Genomic DNA, 22,500 nt, shown 5'->3' with positions numbered 1-22,500 from the left:
CATGTGGTTGTTGGGAATTGAACTCAGGATCTCTGGAAGAGCAGTCAGTGCTCTTAACCACTGAGCCGTGAATGAGTCTAGGTCCTGGGGCCACCCATCCACAGTCACCACCCAGAGACCCATTGGTGTGTTCAGCCCTGGAGATCTTGACCCTCATCTCATATCTGAGCTGGCTCTCTAGGGGCTGGTGGTCCTGGATACAGATCATTGCTAAAGAGTTGTGTAGTCCTGGGTAATGCCTCAAGCTTCTCTGTGCTTTCTATGTGTTAACTGCCAAGCAGGGTAGCAGCAGCAGGGCTGGCTGGCACAGCTGGTGCAGATCAGATGTGGTAGGGTGTGAATTAAACTGCTCAGCTGGAAAGAAACTCGGGGCTGATGCTATCACGCCCACAGACAGCCAGATGCAGTCCTGCAGCAGGCATGGGCTGCCACTATGTAGCTCTAGATGGAAAGCTGACTTGGGGTGAGGTCCTGGGTATGGGGATGCCCATCCTTAGACACCATCCTTAGATGGGAAGGAGCACACAGTGCTTATCCTGACCCTGACTACTGCTCCAACCACAGAGACACCTGGATGGCAGTACCCAGGGAGTCTGGAACTCCTCACTTTGACTCTTCTTCTCCCTGGGTCTCCCCTACCCTGAGTCTTCACTCCTTAGGTCTCTCCGACTGTCTTGGATCTTCCATCCTTGGGTCTCTCCCACTTTGAGTTTTCCCTGCCTCAGATCTCTCTCTTCTTGGGCCTCCCTCACCTGGGTCTTTGCTGTTATGGCTCTTCTCTTCCCTGGCTCTCTCCTGGGTTTCCTCTGCCTTGGCTTTCCCTACCCAGACTTCTGCAGGCACAGCTGTGAGTTACAGAGAAACCCACTCTTGCCCCAATTGTGTAGCTATGAACTGTTCTAGTTAGGAATTGAGTTTCTTCATAAAGAGGAAAAATGAAAAAAAAAAAAAAAAACTTTTGAACCACTAGAGAGTCAAATGAATTCTCAGCAGGTAATAAATGGAGCCATTTGGAAGCAGGAAGAGAACTTGTTCTGTCCCCCATCCACCCACAGCCTCACACCTCCAATGTCAAGAGCTGATTTTCTCTCTCGGCTCCCTTCACTCAGTACCACATCTGAGGAGTGTTAGGATGGGAGGTCATCCTCATTGAGGCTGGGGTGTCACGTTGGGTATAGTGCTTGGGGTGGGGGGAGAGAAGGGAAGGGAGGAGGGGAGGGAGAGAGAGAGCTACTTAACACTAGGCAGCTTTGCAGACGCCAGGAAGACCAGACCTCATTGCTATCTGGCTGGGAACATGCCCCCGAAGCCTAAGGTGGCCATAGAAGGTCAAGAGGGTAAGGGTGGAGGGAGGGAATTCCCAGCCAGGCCAGCAGTGTTATCTGTCCTGTTTTGGGGACAGTTTATAAGTGTCCTGAGCTGCCCTAAGCTTCATGGCCCAGAGCCCTGAGGCATCTCTGGTTGAGCCAGGCACGGAATAGAGGTGCAAGAGCCCTAGGCATGGCTGGGCATACTCAGAAATGGACATAGCACCCAGGCACAGGAGGCAAAACTCAGAGGGAAAGTAAGCTGAGCTCCAAGATCAACCCAATCTCTACAGAGGTCCCTAGCTTAGATGTCCATGTTGGGTGATGAGGATGGTGATGTAGGCCTGCTTGCTCTGAAGCCCCGTGGCTCAGAGAAGAGGACCTGAGAGTAGAGGATGCAGCTCTGTGTGCTAAGCCCTGCTCCTGGTATCTACAGTCTACTCCTTTACTCTTACACTCTGCTCAGGGATTGTGTCCTGTGGCCAAGCCCTGCCTGGCTGGACTGCCCTGTTGCTGAGGAATTCAAGGCACCTTGAGTGTCTAGAGAGTGAAGCTGAGACTCACTGCCACCTTTTCTTGCCTTCAATCAGGACGAGGCACCCAGGAGGGTCCCCACCAACTTCCTCAAAACCTGGCTTCCATGGTTGATGTGCCTGCAATTCTTGCTTTAACATGTTACCTTATGACCACATGTTCAGTGACAGGCAGCAGGAAGAGGTTGATATGCATCAGCTTTTTAGTCTCAACAGCTTCTTATCTGACCTGGGCTGAACATGGCCATACAGCCCAGTGAAGATGGGTGTCTTACTATCTTTTCTGGTGTGATAAAAGTACCCAGACAAAGATAAAGTAGAGGAGAAAGGTTGCTTTTTTTATTTTATTTTTTGCATACAGTTCTAGGTTATAGTTTATGGTAGTTTGAATGAGAATGGCCTCTACAGATTCATATATTTGAGTGTTGGTCCCCTGCTAGTGGAACTGTTTAGGAAGGATTAGGAGGCGTGGCTTTGTTGGGAAAGGTGTGTCACTGAGAGTGGTCTTTGAGGTTTCAAAAGTCCACACTACTCCCAATACTCCTCTCATTCTCTCTTTACCTCTCTCTCTCTGCCTTGTGCTTGTGGATAAGAATGTAAACATTCAGTTCTATCACCATGCCCCGCTTCCTGTAAGGGTTTGTCTGCAGGGACAGAGCCTGTGGGAGCTTTCCTAAGATCTTTCCACACAGGGGTACTGGTCTTTGGTCTTTTGGCTTTTGCTACTTTGTGAATTCTTCTTTTTCCCTCCCTTTCTCTTCCTAGTTTCACTCACTGTCACTAGATCGGAGAGACAGAAGGATAGAGGGGAGAGAAAGAGACAGAGATCCTTGGATCTAATTTTCTTTCTTCTTATTTCTTCTTTGAGCAAAACTCCTAATGAACCACAGCCAGCCACAGTGAATGACCAACAACCACCCACCCATCTCTTGGGGCCCTAGCATTTATAACCCTCTGAAAAGTTTCCGGAATTCCAAATGTCACACAATAGCGGAAATTATCTGCAGCTGGCAAAACCATGTCTCTGCTAGAGCGTGAGGCAAATCATAGTCAACTGCTAAAGACAGTCCAAAGCTGCCCATATTCCCACACCTGGGACTAAAACAAAACCACATTTTTATAATATTTCTGTGTTTTTCTGTATTCAGTATTCCAGAATTTCCACTATACACCAGGACTTCAGGAGCCAGCTGCAAGTCTGGGAACATATGTCTAGCTCTGCTGTGGAGTTCTGATATGCACTTACATGGGTGTTCCTCACAAGCAGATGCTAGCTCCAAACATTACACTTGGTCTCTACTGAGGGGCCTCCCCCCCAGGCATCAGTCCTAGAGTTGGGGATGGAGCACAGGCTGGACAATGCCATTCACAGTATATTACTTTATTGGGATTCTATCTAACAAGCACCCTAGAACTCAATCTCTCTTTCTGCCTTCTCGCTATTGGAATGCCACACAGAAAGCAATATTATTAGGTGGGAGCTTAGATTAATTTCTTTAAAGCTTTAGATAACTGAAAAATTCAAACAAGAGAGATTTAAAAAAAGCCACCCCCAAGTTAACAAACCAAACCAGTCAAACAAAAAATTCAAACCAGGGCTGGAGAAAGGGCTTAGTGGTTAAGAGCACTGACTGCTCCTCCAGAGGTCCTGAGTTCAATTCCCAGCAACCATATGGTGGCTCACAACCCTCTGTAATGGGATCCAATGCCCTCTTCTGGTGTGTCTGAAGAGAGTGATAAATAAATAAAAATAAATAAATAAAAATCTTTAAAAAATCCAAACCAATATGAAATCAATACTACTTTTATACTTGTAGCAAGGTGATATTTATTGTGTGAGTTTGACACATTGGCTTCCTGCTAAAAATGATAAAATATATATAACATGAAATTCAACATCTTCCCCATTTTAAAGTGCACGGTAGTGGCCTCACATGCATGGACACTGTGTCACCATCACCACTATCACTCTGGAGCCTTTGCTGTCCACAAACTCAAACTGCCCCCCCCCCCATTTCCATGACTGTCAATCAGCTGCCTGCCTCTCTGAATTCGAGACTTAGTTTTATATAGGTTTTGAGGTCCTGTCCTTGATCTCCATGTTTGTCCAGGAAGCACCTTACCGAGTGAGCCGTAGCTTCAGCCCCTCCTTCCTTTTACAGACAGACCGTTATGTGGTGGGCAGCCCAACCCTCATCTGTAGGTGGGCACTTGGGTTGCAAACGTTTGGCTCTTGTGGCCATTTTGATTCTTTTTAGTGTATGCCCAGAATAGGAATTACCGAGTCACATGGTTGTTTTATTTTTAGCTCTCTGAGAGCCACCATGCTGTTTCCACAGCCGCTGTGCCATTTGTCACTCCTCCAACAGAGCCAGGGTTTTAATTTCTCCACAGCCTCACCAGAATTTTCTGTGTTCTGGTTTATTTATTTTCTTAGAAAAACAGCAGCGTCCCAACAGATCATGGTTGCCACCTCATCGTGGTTGGGCTGTACGCTGCCTGCAGCTTTCGTGCTGTGTGGTTATTGATGTATTTTCTTTGGAGGAATTATTGCTTGGGTGTGATGGCTTGAGTATGCTTGGCCCAAGAAGTGGAACTATTAGATGTGGCCTTGTAGGAGTAGGTATGGGCTTGTTGGGGGGGAGTAGGTCATTGTGGGCGTGGGCTTTAAGACCTTCATGTAGCTCCCTAGAAGCCAGTCTTCTGTTTGCCTTCTGAACAAGATGTAGAACTCCCAGCTCCTCCTACACCATGCCTGCCTGGACATTGCTGTGCTCCTTGTCTTAATGATAATGGATTGAACCTCTGAACTTGTAAGTCAGACCCAGTGAAATGTTGTCCTTGTAAGAGTTGCCTTGGTCATGGAGTCTGTTCACAGTAGTAAAACTCTAAGATATTGGGTCTGCCAAAGTCTTCTTGGGCCTCTGTACAAAGCCCCATAGACAGGCTGAAGCCACGATAGTCATTGTTTTCATGGCTCCAGAGGCTGAACTCTGAGGTCAGGCACTAGGACAAAGATGTCACTTGCCTGTAGATGAGTGCCTTCACACAAAGTCTTCATGTGTCTGAGGAACAGGGAGGGCAAACGCCTAGGCATCTCTTCTCCAAGAACATGGGTCCTATCTTGAGAACCTGGCTCTTGTGAGTTTGTCTCACCTGAGTCACCTTCCAAAGGCCTTTCTCCAAATACTGTCCCCTGGGGGCTGTGGCATGGGGGTTTGAGTCTGCAGCAAGGTCCTCTGCCCATGTCTGGGTCGGGATGTTGGTCATTCTAACTTGGAGTTCCCGGTGTACTCAGGACGTGAACCCCAGGAGACACTCACATGACTTAACCCTTCATCTTTCACCCTGTTGGCAGTGCTCTTTGATGCACAAAGGATTTTAAACATTGGTGACATCTAATTCAACTAATTATTCTTTCTTCTTTTGGATTTTTGGTTTCCAACCAAGAAACCGCGGCCCATTCTGTGGTCACAGAGCTCCCTTTCCCGTTTACTCCTGAGTTTCGAGCTTGGGGCCCTTTGAGTTTGGATCATTGGCCACTCTGGGTTAATTTTGCCATGATACAGAGGCATGTCACCCCGGAAGTGTAGCCAGGACAGTGCTGTGGCCACCTGTAGCTGACATCCAGGGAGCATGCTGATCTTCCAGGGTGCAAGCTGCAGGGAGCCAGACTCCTGCGAGAATAGTTGTCTCCCTTAAAGCCAGGGTCTTTGCAGGCCACAAATGCCTAATATTCTCATCCCAACCCTGGCTGCTCCAGGTGGCCATTCACCTCAGAGCACAGCTGGAGCCAGGTGGGGCCTGGAGTCTCCCCAGGACATCCAGAGCAGGAGACTCAGCAACTTTTCCGTGAGCAGTCCCCAAAGTGACTCTGCAGACCCTGTGTTACAGTTGCTTTCAGCCAGGGCTTGAGGGGCACAGGCCACTGTGGCAGACTGACATCTCATTGGCAGGAAGCCACAGCGCAGATGGCTGGTCAAGCGAGTTTCACGTCCCCCACCCCATTTTCCTCTCTTTTAGGAATCTTGATCTCAGATTCCAGCTCAGGCATTGATGCTAGTTATTGATTGCCTGACCCATCCATCCATCTATCCATAGAGCCTACGAGCAGATGTCTAGACGCTAGAGTTGCTAAGAGAGAAAGACTCCTCTCCCACTACTCTTGACACAGAAAATAGAGAAAGTTTTAAGACTAAATCTGTAGCCAGCGATGGTGGTTTGCTAGTCCCGAGACTTGTTAGAGTGAGTCAGGAGGATTGTTATGAGTTCCAGGTCTGTCTGGAGTGCATGTGTGGCGTTCCTTTGTTTCGAGACAGTCTCCCTGTGTTTCTTAGGCTGCTTTTAAACTCTTGGCTCAAGCTACCCTCTGCTACAGCCTCCCCTGAGAGTGAATCTGTAAACAGATTTTCAACAGGTGGATCCTCCGGTATGAGGAAGCCAGCAGTTCTGCCTGGGGGCTGACACAGAGCTTGAGCTCAGAGGGCCTTTCATGGTAAATCCTTGTACCTGTGTCTTAGTCAGGGCTACTATTCCTGCACAAAACATCATGACCAACTAGCAAGTTGGGGGGGGGGTTTACTCATCTTACACTTCCACATTGCTGTTCATCACTAAAGGAAGTCAGGACAGGAACTCAAGCAGGTCAGGAAGCAGGAGCTGATGCAGAGGCCATAGAGGGATGCTCCTTACTGGCTTGCTTCCCCTGGCTTGCTCAGCCTGCTCTCTTATAGAACCCAAGACTAACAGTCCAGGGATGGCACCACCCACAAGGGGCCCTCCCACCCTTGATCACTAATTGAGAAAATGCCTTTCAGCTGGATCTCATGGAGGCATTTCCTCAAGGGAGGCTCCTTTCCCTGTGATAACTCCAGCTTGTGTCAAGTTGACACACAAAACCAGCCAGTACAACCTTGGTTAAAAGCATGGTCACTGGGTACTGGCCTCAGGCTGGCCACAGAGTTGTATGAGGAGAGAACTGGAGCTGTTCTGTAGAGAGGAGACTGGGTTATATGAAGCACTCAGTGTGGTCTTCATTTATTAGATATGGGGTATGAGGGTGGGGCTTGCTGTGACCCCAGGCTGGGGCTCTGAATCTGTGGGTGGAATGATGCTGGCTTGTTGCTGGGTATGCTCACTGAGGCATGGTCAGGAAGTTTCCCCTTCCCTACTGTCTCCTCTTCTAGGTGCTGCTTCCCTGGTGAAAGTCACTACCCTTGTTCTATCCAGAGTGAGAAGGCAGACCCCCAGGGAAACAGCTGGCTTACATGAGACACTGGGGCTCTTTGGATTTTGGCGTTCCCTAGCTCTTCTAGTCCTGAACTCTTGCATCCCAGCCCTTCCTCCCCCACCCCCCATTTCAGCAGCTTGGTGCTTGAGAAATAAAGCAGAAAGCCCATTATTTCTTTGACTGGGATGTGTGTTCAGGGAGGGGCAAGGTTGGCTGGCAGTTTTCTCTTGGGTAGATGTTCTATAACTTCCTGGTGTCCACTACTATACACGGGGCAGCTGCTCTTGCCTGTAGTTGGCAGCCCTGTCTTGAAGGTTTTTCTGCTTCAATGAGAGGCCCCTGGAAGCAGTTCATATGTCACTGAGAACAATGCAGCTCTCAAATAGGTCATTCTTCTATGGCTGCCTTGTGGCTCTTGACTTTTCTTCTTCTGTCAGGGTACTTGGTTTTATAAGTAGGTCTAGGCATTGGGTTGTGGTCAGTCTCCCAATGGACCACATGCAATACAGGTGTTGGGGATTTTGTCATCCCTTTCTCCGGCTGCACTTAGAGCAACCTCCTCTGCAGGCTAGAGAAACATGGCCAGAATGGAAACCAGAAAGGACATGAGAATTAGTTCTGGTCATGATCCCCTCCCCACCCCCAGAGACAGTATCATTCTCAGTTCATCCCAGTCCTGGCTCCGTACATCGATTGGACCCTTCCAACTGAAACCTAGAAGTGGGATTCCTCACTGTCCATTTAGTGACAAGAACATTAGGACTCAAAGAGTGTAGCTCCTCTACCCAAGCTCACCTCTGTAATAGTCATGTGAGAGTTTGAAATTAGATTACTTACTCTGGGCCTTGAGATTCTAAACATACTCCAGTAGGACCATACGTACTGGATAGTAGTCGATTGTTACTCCACACTCACTCTGGCTAGGGTACTTCCATGATGAGTGCCTTTTTGAAAGCAATACACAGGTGGATATGAGGATGGATGGGAGAGGAAGTGGAGTAAGGGTGAAGTAGGTGGGTGAAAAGATTGAAGGACAGACGGATGCATTGAAGGATGAAGGGTTGGGGTTGATGGGAGGATGGATGGATTGAATGGATGAATGGGAGACATAAAAGGATGGATGGGTATTATAGATGGTTGGATGATGGAAGGCAGGATGAAGACAGGGGGTGAATGGAGGGTGGATGGGTGGATGGCAGGGTGGGGTAGATGGAGGGATGATATGTGGTGGGATGGGTGAATGTATAAATTTCAGGATGAGGGGGGTGGTGCTGGAAGGTGGAGAGATGAGGTGGGTGGAGGAATGGGTGGGTGATGGAGGTATCTAGATGGCATGATAAAGGGATGGGATGGATAGAGTGGTGGGTAGATAAACGTCAGGACGGACCAGATGCCTGACAGTGTGTGGAGGGGTGGCTGGGTGGCAGAACTGAGGGATGGGGTGAGTGGATGGAGAGATCCTTTGTCTTCAGTGTTTGGCTGCGGCCTTGTCCTTAAGGACCTGCGGAGTATCTTCCTTGAGAAGCTGTGCCATTTGCCATCTTGTCATTATTTTACATGAGGTCATGGTGACTTATTTACTGAAGTAAATGATGGGTGACCCACAAAGGCCAACACTTAAGATTTGCAAAAGGCAAAGATTTCAGTTGTGTGTTATCTTTTCCTTTAGGTGCGGCCCAGTTACACTCAAGAACCCATTAAAATTGAAGACTTGGTTTTTGGGGTGGCAGTATTGGTGGGTTCTTTGGGAGAAGAGGCCTAGCGAGCAGTGATTAGGTTACTGGGGGCCATTCTTTCCCTTGGAAGGTGATCCCAGAACTTCTGTGGAGGCCGAGCTTGCCTCTACGTTCTCTTTCTGTTGCTGGATCAAGATGATTCACCTGTTCTTACCGCAGGCCTCCTCCTCTGCCAGCCACCACGAGCCATGACATAATACAGTCAGGTGGTAGTGGCCATCACTAAGCCTGTGCTTTGCCATGTGGGCCTTGAACCTTCTTCAGTGGGAGTAAAAATAACTCTCTTCTTTTTATAACTTGGATTCTCCTCTGTCTTTGGCCATGAAAAGCTGGCAGGAATGTTCCACTTTCTTACACCTTGGAAGACCTTGGCTTGCTCTTGTGGGCCTTCTATCTAGAGAACATCACAGGTGAGGGTGGGGGCCATCTCCATGAGTGTGGCTTACTCCATCACTCTGTGTCCCTGGACCTCTCAGCTCCCTGCCTGTATATGCTGTTTGTTAATAGACAACAAGGACAGGAAAGAGAAGGGGAAAGACGCAGGGGGAAAATCAAGGACAGAAAGTGAGTCAAGAGCAACCCGCTGTGTTTGTAGGTAGAAAGCAACCAGTGATCAGGAGACAGGATGGAAGTACGTTTGATCAACCACAGGCCCTGAGGCTTGTATTTAGAAGCTAAGAGAAACATGGCTAGGAGAAGGCGAAATGAACCTGTGGGTCAGTGCCATTATTTGCTCTAGAATAGTATCTAGCCAGTTATATGGAGGGCAGGCTTTGTTTTGTTTGAGACAAGATCTTTAACTTGATATATACTTGAAAATAGCTGGGCAGTGGTGGCACACACCTTTAATCCCAGCACTTGGGAGGCAGAGGCAGGTGGATTTCTGAGTTCAAGTCCAGCCTGGTCTACAGAATGAGTTCCAGGACAACCAGGGCTACACAGAGAAACCCTGTCTTGAAAAACCAAAAAAAAGAAAATAAACTTGAACTTGGGATCTTCTTGCATCCGCCTCCTGAGTGCTGGGATCACAGCAAGTGTCATTCTGCCTTGTCACTGTGTGCGGACTGAACCCAGGACATCATGTTCATTAGTTAAGCAAGCACTCTTCCAACAGTCACATCTCCTGCCATGTTTGTTTGTTTGAGACAGGGTCTTGTCAGCCCAAGCTGACCTCGAACTCAAGATCCTTTCCCCTCAGTTTCCTTAGTGCTAGGGTTCCATGTGGAAGTCCCACGCCTGGCTTCTCTGGACGCTTGAAACTGGTGGGTGTGCATCGGGCAGGCAGAGTTCCAGGAGATCATACAGCAATGGGAGGTGGGCAGTCTAGCTTGTCTGCAGAGCCTGTGCATTGTGAGAGTCAGCAAGGCCAGCCATGCGGCTCCATGAGAGCCACTCAACTGCAGAGCTGTGTCACAGGGAGACGGTCACCGGGAAGCAGCTGGGTAGGATGATCTGGATAGACCACTGGAAGAGCTGAAAAGAGAGTGAGACCTGGAAGCTGTCCAGGGCAGCTGTGAGACTAGCCTGCTTCTGCTATGAGGAAGTCCATCGTGTATTCCAATGGACAGAGAGACAGTGGAGAATCATCAGAGCACAGTACAGTTTGCTCTTGGTACAACTGCCTCACACCTTGACTGTTGGGTGGCCACAGTCTAGAGGTGGCAGTCTAGTGACTGAAGGTGTGGCTGGTAGGATTCATCGATGTGAGGTGGACTAGAACCTGAAAGATGTCAGGGTAGAGCCTTTATCCTCTTAGGGGCTGGTTGATAGGTGGGTACCTTCTGGAAGAGCAGTTTTCTCTACTGACTTTGGAAGGCTGTTTTCATGTCCCATGAAGTGTGTAATGTGTGGGGTGCATGCTTCAGCCGAGAGCAAGCAGAAAGAACACCAACATGGCTGACCAGACCTGAACCTCAGGAGAAAAAGGAGACTGAGCTTCATCCTATTGTGCCTGAGAAGGGTGCTCATGAGTGTCAGCAGGGAGTGGCCTGTGGCCTTGGAGGAGGTCACCTCCCAGGTCAAGACCTTGTTCGAGGATCCTGAGGCCTGTGCATCCTTGGGCACATTAGAATCTTTGCAAGTCTTGGTGGAGTTTGCACGGACAGCTAGGAAAGCTGTTAGGATCTGTGCCCTTGTCCCAGCATGGAAGCTTCTAGCTTCAGTAGGAATGGCTGAAGCTCCTGCTTGGGGAAGGCCAGGTGGGGTGGCAGCACTCAACTTCCATGCTACCCCTTTGAACACAGCCATTGGACCTGCAGGGCCTGTCTGTCCTTACCAGCTACTGAGGCTGCATGCTTCCAAACGAAGAAGCAGTTATTCTCAGAGGAGATTCTCACTGGTAAATCCCATTAATTTCTCACATTAGTGTGAGATCCTCAGATTCCGCCATGCTCGGAGGCTCCAGGCCTAGATACCTGCTGGTGACTTAGGTGTTACAGTTGCAGCCCTGCAGGTGGCGCCGAACCACTGCCTTTCTCTCAGGCCTCTTCCTGACCTGTGTTCTCAGGCTTTTGATTTTTCCTCTTCTACAAGGATCCGTAGAAACCATTGTTGATTTAGGGATCTGGGAAGCCTAACTGAAAATTAAGTAAATGCACAAACTTGGGAGTCATCGTCTTTCACACATGAGCTGTTCTCTGGGACAAGTGGTTTGGTGGCATCTGGAGTTTGGCTGCTGCTAAGGGATCAGTTTTAAATGTTTCATCTTACTTCAGAAGAGTGGGGGTCCCTCCTGTCCCTGGCCTGGGCTGGGGTTGATAGACTGGGCAACTGGTATCCAGAGATTTTCCTAGATTGTCCTATTGTGTTGCTGTGCCTGGACATGCACACTTGGAGCTCAAGGACACATGTGTTGTGTACCTTTTGGGAGTTGAGTTCATGGAATATGCTGGAAGCCCTGTTGCTCATAAAGACTGATGTGCTAGGATGCATGTAAGATGATTGGGCAGGATCCTCGCTGTGTACTGGGTTGGGGACATGTTGCTCTGGCCTAGGGGTCTCTGTGTAATAGCTAGTGAGGAAGTATGTTCTTATACCCTGCCTCCCCAGGTTTATACTGGCCATGGGAGGGGGACACTTGGCTTTGGTATGGTGCTAAGCTTCTGGGAGACTTTCTCTGGGTACATAGAAAAGCAGGTGTGGACTCTGACAAGGTACACACATTAGCTTAAGTAGGTTCTAGAATGGATAATTACAAGGGCGTTTTGTCATGAGAAGAAGTAGTTGTTTATATTTTGAAGTTAGCACGCCCTGGAGACCCCTCATTGTGACAGTGGGCTGAGGCTATGCTAGGAGATATGACAGTCTCACTGCGCATTGTTCAGACCCATGGCCAGGCCATAGCCCAAGAGATAGGAACAACATACTGTCTGTGAGTCACCATACAGGGGTCAGAGTTGGGAGGGGTGACTCCCCACAGGCCACAGAGCTCAGGGATGCAGATCCTAGCCTCCTAGACTGGCTTCCTCCTCAGAGCTGTGCCAGAACATAGAGTTGTATCTCACGCCTACTTCCCAGAGAGTTCTGGGAAGAAAAATAGGTAGGGTTAGGCCCCACCTAGCTTTTCCCTGAGATAAAGCCTGCACTTCTGAGATGCACAGCCATCTAACACAGAGCTGAGAGAATGCCAGGCATCTCGGAGATGTCATACTCTTTCTTGAGCCATAGTTGTCTGCTTTGGCAATCATCTTTAGGAGCCTGGGATGGGATGCTCTAGGAAGGGTCCAGAACCCCATCCAAGGGAGTCTGACATACTCAGGACCTCTCTTACTATCCCTTGCCAACCTCCAATGTCATTTCTTCACCTCTATTTCTGCTCTAAGCCAGCATCTCCCTCCTTCAGCCCCAGTCTTCTCCTGCACCAGTTACTTCAGAGGGAGTATTCAGTGCTGCTGATCCCTGGGAATTCTCTCTTGCCACGGAGCACTCAACTCTAATTCCACACAGCCCTCTTCCTGGTGAGGTTCCCTGTGCTCTTTTGTTCTGCCTGGACACTCTGGCCTTGCCCCATGGCCTTCTCCCACACAGCTGGGCAGCCCCAAGATTGGAATCCTCAGCCTCCTTGGAGGTTCCAGGTACAGATGAGGTTGGCCAGGCGCCTCCATTTCTCTATGAGCTCAGCAGTGTTCTCTAGGGCTAGGTTTGGCCTTGTCCTCATGAGTGGTGGGTTACAGTGACCTGAGAAGAATGTTTTTGTGTGTTTTCTGATGGTGCTGACCTGCCCATGGCCCTTCCCACCCCTATCTGCTACCTGTGTCTTTCTCAGCTATAGTGAGGAGACCTTCAGCAAGACTTCCTTATACACTAGGAGCCAGCTATGAAGTTCTGGTGATGTATTTGGGGTCTGGGATGTGGCTGCTGGGGAGTCCCTGGGCTTTGTCTGGACAGGTATCCTTTTGTTTTATGTTGTGCTTTGTGGGACACAAACGCAATGGAGAGTCCAGTATCTACCCTAGCTCTATCTTCTGGAAATGTTCAGCTAGTTGGCTCTCCCTGGGGACATCCCGAGTGTGCTTCTCTCCCTGAGGGAAGCGCCCCCGCCCCATGGCTCCAGTCGTGTGCTGTGGCTAATTATCTGTCTTGCTCTTATGTTCAGGTCTGCCCAGGGCAAGGTGGGGACACTGTGCTGTCCGCAAGCAGGACAGAGGTCAGGGCATCTAGAAGGTGCTACTGTCTACTCACACTGTCTGGACATCCTGGGTTCCATCTTTCCTGACCAGGGAGGATAGGAGACATGTCTTCACAACTTGACTATGCTGGACATGCTCTTACCCAAGGAAGGTCGTCTGTTATCAGGCTGAAGGAGAGGAAGGACAGAAAGAAAGCATAGGCCATCAGTAACATTGGAACGGCCATCTTGGATATGACTGTTTCTAGGGGGGACCTGGCCTGAATCAATGGCTCTTCATGCTGAGGGCAAGGCGATTGGTTAAGAGTGTCTCTAGGATACTCAGCAGCTTTGGTGTTTGAGGTGGAAGGGCATTCTGTGCTGTGTGGCCTTCATGGATCTACCTAACAGCACTGCAGGCCTGCTTATTGCTCTAGAGGACCCTCCCCATGTTCTCTTTCCTTCTCATTTTGGATTGAGTCACCAGGACCAGGTTGAGGTGAATCAACAGAGAAGTTTCTATGTAATGGGCAGGACACCACCCGACACTGCCCAGGTCTCCCTTTGCTTCCTCTGGGTGGAACAATCCCTGTATTCTTGGCTCTCAAAAACCTTCCTGATCTGTCAAATGGGATTGAATATGCAATTATGTATTTATGAATGAAATTAAAAAAGGCACATTAATAAATTATGCGAATCCATTTTTTTTCTAAAAATACGATGGCAAAATTAGTTGACATACTAGAAATGCTGTGTTTTTTTTTATATTGTGATTGCTTGTTCTTTTAAAGCAGAATGCATTTTAAATAGCCCAATGGATTGTCTAATTAACCACTTTGTTTACATAGAGATCATGCCTTGGAGAGCAGGGAGGGCCCCTCCACAATCAATGGGAAAGTTCTTGGTGTCTGTGAAAGTGATTCCTGGCAATGGGAGCTGTGGGTTACAACTGGGTTCAGTGTGAGTGCTGACTGCGTGTGGAGTCTCACTAGGTGCTGAGGAGCCTAGGAGAGTGGCCTGAGCTGGGGATGTTTTCATTCTCCTCTGGGAAAAGTGGCGGACCAATGCTTCCAGTCACCACTCCTGTGGTGAGCACTGCACTGCCAGGAACCTTTATTGTCTAGTTCTTCAGTTCTCGTGCCTGTATGTATGTATGTATGTGAGCTCACATGTGTGCTGCGTGGAGCTGCTTATAATTCCCCCAACACAACCTGTAAGGAGCTAAGAGATCACTCTTCAGAGAAGCCGAGCAAAGCGTCAACGAGTCATGGTACCAAGAAATCCCCAGGAAGCCAAGCTAGCTGGCTTGTCAATGGATAGATGAAGGAATTATGCTATATACTCACAATGGAGTACTACACAGCTCCCAGAAGAAGGGAATCTTGCTGTATGTGACCGTGGGTGAAGCTGAAGGCCTTGGAGCTCTGTGAACCAAGCTGGCAGGAGGAGATGAATACAGCGCAGTCCTCCTTATCCAAGGAAGCAGAACAGCCAGATACGTACATGCAGAGAGTAGAAGGATGGCGCTCTTAGCCGGGGAGGGGCTGAGTGATGCTGGGTAAAGAGTATGGACACTGGTCACAGGCGGCTGAGTGCCAGTGACAAGCCCTGCAGCACCCTGAGCCCAGCTGGGGATCACACCCTGGATGTTTTGCACACAAAGCACAACCGTGTGACATCAGGTGCATTAATTACTTCCATGCGACCACTTAACAGTTACTTACGTTAAAAAACCCTAGACATGTACCCCTTGAACAGAAAAAAAAAACATTCACTTCGCTAACAGTACCCTAAAAACTTGAGGAAATAAGAAAAAAAATGAAACAAAAGCAATAACCACCTGGGTGAAACTTGCCCTACCACAAGGAGTTTCTGCTGTTCGTTTGAGGGAAGGTGGCCTTAAAGCCTCTCTATTTGGCTCTCTGTTGCTCTATGAGGAGGACCTAGACAAGCTGTGGAGGTCCATATAGGACCAGCCCTTCCATCTGCCCCTCCTCCTCATGGCATAATAACTGAGTGCTCACCTACCTCAGCTGGGCTGTGCTCTACACCCAAGGCTGATGGCCCTGGAAGGGTCCTCTCTCTCCACTTGCCAGGCAGGGAGGAGGCCACATACGATGTGCCCATGGGTTTGCTCTCCTTCTGGAACCACACTTAAGACTCAGGCCCAGCCTCCACAGAGCCAGGGGATAGTCCCTGCAACTCAGCATGCAGTAGTTGAATGTCTACCTGCTCAGATTCCAAACGAGTGCCCAGCGGTCCAGGCAGAGACGCGTCAGCGTTTGACAGGCCCTGAAAGATGTGCATGGGATAACAGCTAGCCTCACCGGGCCCAGAGCATTTCAATTAACAGACTTCAGTGATGACGTAGTCTCTAGTTTAAAGCAAGGTTTTATTATAAAATGAAAACGCGTTCATTATAGAAGGCTTAAAAAAAAAAAAAAGAATTGAAATGCACAAAGGAGAAAACCAAATCCAAGCCATCCATCATGACTGTCCAGAGACAATCCTGTTAATTTTTTTGATGGATTTCCTTCCCAAATTTCTACCTTCTTGGGATTGTTATGCGGCAAACACAGGACTCACGTCTGGGTCTGCTTTGGATCTGAAAATAGGATGGTAGGCTCCCAATTAAAGGTTTATTCATCATGAGAAGTAATAAATTTTAAGCAGGTTGCACATGTGGGTTGTCTGTTCTGTTCTCTCCTTACTGAATTATTGATGCTGTGAATACAGATACATGGCCACGCTCCTCCATTGTCCCCTAATTAAAACAGAACACAAAGCAGGTCCAATGTGCTGAGTGGTGGGACTTGTAAATTTAACTTTTGAAGGATGAGAGGGAGGAGCCAAGGAGCCTCTGGGGAAGGTGGGTTGCTACAGTGAGTGTTTAATAAGGAGCTTCTGTGCTCTGAGAGATCCCAGTGGATGCTGGGAAACCTCTTCGAAGAGACGCATTAATTATTTAAGTGCAGGCCCAGAGCTACAGGGTTGTCTTAGCAGGAGGGTAATTAGTGAGACATGGCTTATAAGGCCCATTCCAAGATCCTTTTCGCTCTTTTTTTATTCCCCCATAAGGCCACCTACCAGGAGTCAGTCCAGCTCTGGTTGCTGCAGTGAGCCCTCACTCTTGGCTATGGATTCCCAGTGGGTTGTCTGAGAGCACTGTCACTTGGTAAGGGCTTGGGACCTGAGGCTCCATCTGCTCTGAGGTCCTCCATGTCCTCCTCTTCCCAGTTTTGCTAATCACCCTCTCATCAGCTGTCCACAGAGGACTTACCTAGAGGAGAGTTGCTACATTCACATCTGATCCTAGCTGACTCTTGTGCCACACCTCTGTGGCTAAGTTTGATGTTGAGATACTGAAAAACGTTGGATTAGTTGGATGACAGAAGCTGTGACTGTCAGAACTTCATCAGGAACATGTATCTTATTTAACGTGATCTTATTTAAGCGAGTTGTAAGTATGGGGATGACCTTGGTAAATGAGACATTCCAAGATGCCAAAAAAATGTGTTAATTCTAACCTCAAAAGTCCCTGTTGTACTTTTAAACCCAGCACCATTCAAATCCAAAGTCTTTTCTGAGTCTCTTAATTATAAGCTTCTATAAAATGAAAGCAAATTACCCATTTCCTACACATAATGGTGCTGAGTGAGCATTCCTATACAAAAGGGGCAAAACCAGGACATAGCAATGGATGATCTGACTAAAGCAAGGCTAAAATCCAGCAGTGAAAACACCAGCTCTTTGTTCAGCATCTGAGACTCATAATGTAATCACCTGGGCTCCAAGAGCATGGGTGATCCCAGTTCTCTGTCTCTGTTGCCTGTAGCTTTAGCCTTTGTAGCTCCTTGTACTAGGTTCTTAGCATCTCCTTACAGGAACTCCAATTCTGCCACACACTGCCTGAACTCAGCCGCTGTTTGAAATGATGGAGTAAGCCTCCATGACCCTCAGCCTTGTACTTTTCATGTCCTAAAAACCAGTCCCACAGGAATTCTGCTGCTGTTTTGTTGACAGCTTAAGGTGCTGCCTAGTCCCTTTGATCAACAGCTACACCAGCTCTTGTGTGTAGACCCTGCGGAAATGTGCCTGAGCAGTTACTTGTGAGGTGCAGGGCCCCACTCCCAACTACACTGATGCTTTCTCCCTTCAAATATAACTGTTGTCTTGATTTTTGATCCTCGCAAAATCAAGATGACAGTTGGAGTTTTGCCCTCAAGATAACTTTCCTATGGTTTCAGGACAGCACATGAAGTTCCTTCTCAGTGGAGTTGATTTCTCTTATAATTACAGTTGCTTTCTCAGTACCAGCCCAGATGCTCTTCTGTCTTAAAATTTCCTCACCAAACAAATTAGTCCATTGTTTTTAAGTTCAAATTCACAGAAATTCTTAAGACATGGGAGGATGAAGCCAGATTCTTGGTCAAAATATCACATTAATGTCCCCCATTCTAATTCTTGTTCTCCTTTGAAATCTTATGAACAGGCTTCTATTGTTGACATTTCTGCCATCATTCTTGTTTTATACATTCTCATCAGAACTGTCCATTAAGGTCTGTGTCCTGCATGCCTGGGGGGAGGAGAAGCGTTTCTAGCCCAAAGTACCAAATTCTTCCACATCCAGTCATAAAACAGTTCCAAGGACTAAGTGTTATCACAGCAGCGACCCTACTTCTGATACCAATTCTGTCTTACTTCTTTTTCCTACTATTGACAATACCCTGACAAAGACCACTAAATGGAGAAAGGTTTGTTTTGGATCATAGCTTAAAGATTCAATCCATTATGGCAGAGAAGGAAAAATGGCAGGAACTTGCCATTTTTGGCACATAGTTGGTCACATCACATTTGTTATCAGGAAGCAGATGATGATGAATGAATGTGCTCAGCTCACTTTCTCTTTTTACACAGTCTAGGATTTCAGCCTAGGGAATGGAGCTACCCACTGTGGGTTGACCTCCCACCTAAACTAACCTAACCAAGATACTATCTCTTAATCAGGCTCAGAGGCCATTTCCTGGATGCTTCATCAAATTGACAACTGAGTTCTACATATGGATTGGCAGGCAACAGGAAGAGAGAGAGTCCCTTGACCTGGCTTGAGTATTTGAAACCTCAAAACTCACCCCCAGTGACACACTTCCTCCAACAAGGCCACACCTGTTCCAACAAGGACACATTTCTTTTTTTGTTTTAAATTAATTAATTTACTTATTTACATCCCAAATATTGCCTTCCTCCCAGTCCTCCCTTGCAGAGTTCCTCCCACTCCTGCCCTCCCCCTCACCTCTGAGAGGGCAACCCCTCATACTCCCCACCTTGGTGCATCAAGTCTCTGCAGGATTAGGTGCATCCTTTTCCACAGAGATCAGATATGGCAACCCTCTGCTACATATGTATCAGGGGCCTCAGATCAGCCCCTGTATGTTCTTTGGTTGGTGGTTCAGTCTCTGGGAGCTCCTAGAGGTCCAGATTAGTTGACACTGTTGGTCTTTGTGTTGGGTTGCTATCTCCTTGAGGGCCTTCAATCTTTCCCCTGACTCTTCCACAGGGATTCCTGACCTCCATCCAATGTATGTCTGGGCATCTGCATCTGTCTCAATCAGCTGCCGGGTAGAGCCTCTCAGAGGGCTGCTATGCCAGGCCTCTGTCTGCAAGCACAACAGCATCATTAATAGTGTGAGGGACTGGTGTGTGTCCATGGGATGGGTCTCAAAATGGGCCAGTCAACTGGTCTGCCATTCTTTCAGTCTCTGCTGCATCTTTGTCCATGCATTTCTTTTAGACAGGACCAATTTTGGGTCAAAAGTTTCATAGCTGGGTTGGTGTCCCCATCCCTCCACCGGCGGTGCTATCTGGCTACCAGAGATGGTCTATATCCCAATTGTAGGGTGTTTCTTCTAAGGTTACCCCATTGACTCCTGGGAGCCTCCCTCATATGTTTCTTCTAAGGTCACCTCCATGGATTCCTGGGAGCCTCCCTCATCCCAGGTCTCTAGGACTTCTTTGAGAATACCCCCATCCTCAATCCTGATAGCTGCATATTTCCATGTATTCTCCTGGCTCTCTGGGATTCACTTTTGTCTCTCTCCAGGCCTGATCCTTCCCCCCACTATTCTGTTAACCCTTCTCCCACCCACCCAGGTCCCTCCCCATCCCTTTGCCTCCCACAACTATTTTATTCTCTCTTCTAAGTGGGATTCAAGCATCCCCACTTGGGCCTTCCTTCTTGTTTAACTTCTTTGAGTCTGTGGGTATGTATCATGGGTATTCTGAGGTTTTTGGCTAATATGCACTTATCAGTAAGTGCATACCATGCATGTCCTTTTAAAATGGCCATCTTACCAAAAGCAATCTGCAAATTTAATGCAATCCCCATCAAAGTTCCAACACAATTCTTCACAGACCTTGAAAGAACAATTCTCAACATCATATGGAAAAACAAAACATCCAGGATAGCTAAAACAATACTGAACAATAAAAGGACTTCTGGAGGTGTCGATATCCCTGACCTCAAGCTGTACTACAGAGCAATAGTAATAAAAACTACATTATATTGGTATAGAAGCAGACAGGTGGATCAATGGAATTGAATGGAAGATCTAGAAATAAACCCACACACCTACAGACACTTGATTTTTGACAAAGAAGCCAAAACCATTCAATGGAACAGGAAGAGCATCTTCAACAAATGGTGCTGGTCTAATTGAATGTCTGCATGTAGAAGAATGCAAATCCATATTTACCATCCTGCATGAAACCCAAGTCCAAATGAATTAAAGATCTCAACGTAAAACCAGCCACACTGAATTTAATAGAAGAGAAAGTAGAAAACAGCCTTGAACACATTGGCACAGGAGAAAATTTCGTGAACAGAACACTAATGGCTCAGGCACTAAAGTCAAGAAGTAATAAATAGGACATCATGAAACTGAAAAGCCTCTGTAAGGCAAAGGACACTGCCTTACAGAGGACAAAACAACAGCCTACAGGTTGGGAAGGGCTCTTCACTAACCCTTCATTTGACAGAGGGCCTATATCCAAGATACATAAAGAACTCAAGAAGTTAGATTCCAAAAAACCAAATAACCCAGTAAAAATGGGGTACAGAACTAAGCAGAGAATTCTTAACAGAGGAATATTGAATGGCTGAGAAGAAATGTTTAACATCCTTAGTCATCAGGAAAATGCAAATCAAAATGACCCTGAGATTCCACCTCGCACCAGTCAGAATGGCTAAGATAAAAAACTCAAGTAATAGCAGATGCTGACGAGGATGTGTTGAAAGGGGAATATTCCCCCATTGCTGGTGGGATTGTAAACTTGTAAAACCACTCTGGAAATTAATCTGGTGATTTCTCAGAAAATTAGAAATAGTTCTACCTGAAGACCTAGCTATACCACTCCTGGGCATATGCTCAAAAGATACTCCACCCTACTTCAAGGACACATGCTCCACCGTGTTCATAGCAGCCTTATTCATAACAGCCAGAAACTGGAAGCAACCCAGATGTCCATCAACTGAAAAATGGGTACAGAAAAAAATGTGGTTCATTTACACAATGGAATACTATTCAGCTATTAAAAATAAAGACAGCATGAATTTTGCAGGCAAATAGATGGAACTAGAAAATATCCTAAGTAAGGCCACATTTCTTAATAGTACCATTCCCTATGAGCCTATGGGGGCCATTTTCATGCAAACTGCCACTTTTTACTTAAGTTGCATATTTGCAAACAGCTACCACAGCCACACACCGATGAATAATAAGTCTACCTTGGCTTATGAAGAAGCAGAGTACTAGGGGATTCACACAGGGAGATTTGTCTTTAATGTCAAAGGTCTCCAAGGAGAGACTAAAAGGATCACACCACACTGCTTTTGCTTGAGGATAGATGACTTCCACCTTATCCTGTGGTTTTTCTTCTTATGCAGTTAATTGCCTATAAACATTATCTGTTCTTTCCATGAAAAAGAAAGTGCCATCTGAAAGCCCCAGGTTCTGGATTGAGTCTCCCAACCAATCAGCATTACTTTTGGAGGCTTCTGCATCTTGGCATCTGCACACACACACAGAGGCTAGGACCACACATAGTGCTGGCCTGTCCATCAAGGAGGGGTTGTGTGTGTGGGGGACAAGGACTCACAAAACCCTAGGCCACCTAGCTGCTGGAATGGATGGAGATTGTGTGTTTCAAGCTGAGCTGAGGAGCAGTTGCCACCTGGAAGAAAGGTTGATGTAGCCATGTTGCACGTTGAGGCCCTGGGCCTGACCAGAGGAGAGAACTACTCCAGCCCAAGCCTCACCTGCACCTGTTCTGGGGACTCTCAGCTTTCTGCAAGGTCTCAGCCTTCATGGCTGTGCATGGAAGCATCATGGGGCATGGGCTAGTCTGAGTCACATCAGAGAAATAGCACCTAACAGATAAACCAGTCATGTTCACCTGTGTGGTGCTAGAGAATGCTAATGTTTAATGTGATTGAAAAAAGTATATGTGCATGCATGTCTGTGTGTGTGTGTTTGTGTGTGTGTGTGTGTGTGTGTGTGTGTGTGTATGTTTTCATGGTTCTTTTGTGCTTGCCAGATGTCCCTCTGTGATAAAAAAAAACAAAACCCTGCAATCTCCTTATGCCATGGCATAGATGTCTAGGAATCATCTTGCTGGTCCCAGTGCTCCCCTGCTATCTCAGTTCTCACCACTTTTCGGGCTGTTGCTGCAAAGATGCTAAGTGCTGGTCTTTACTTAGCCTCTTTTAAAAATTATTTTATTTTATTTTTATTCTCCTATCATATGTTTTGACTACAGTTTCCTCTCCCAGCACTCCTCCCAGTTATCTCTTCCTCCTCCTCCTCCTTTTTCTTCCTCTTCCTCCTCCTTCTCTTCCTCTTCTTCTTCTTCCTCATCCTCTCCCTCCTCCTTTTCTTCCTCTTCTTCCTCCTCCTCCTCCTCTCCCTCCTCTTCCTCCTCTTCCTCCCCCTCTTCCTCTTCCTCCTCCTCCTCCTCTTCTTCTTCTATTTCTTCTTCTTCTTTCTTCTTCTTCTTCTTCTTCTTCTTCTTCTTCTTCTTCTTCTTCTTCTTC

At 47.4% G+C, this 22,500-nt stretch overlaps 1 long non-coding RNA gene across 2 annotated transcripts in view; it reads left to right on the top strand.

Annotated features, from left to right (window-relative positions):
• LOC116081740 overlaps nucleotides 1-22,500 on the top strand; it is a 103,698-nt gene that overhangs the window by 45,095 nt on the left and 36,103 nt on the right. The gene's annotated exons all lie outside the window — the stretch shown is intronic.

The sequence above is a fragment of the Mastomys coucha genome, unplaced genomic scaffold (genome assembly GCF_008632895.1).
Source record: "Mastomys coucha isolate ucsf_1 unplaced genomic scaffold, UCSF_Mcou_1 pScaffold11, whole genome shotgun sequence".
NCBI lineage: Eukaryota > Metazoa > Chordata > Mammalia > Rodentia > Muridae > Mastomys > Mastomys coucha.
Note: the sequence above shows the minus strand (reverse complement) of the source record. Positions and strands in the feature narration are given on the sequence as shown.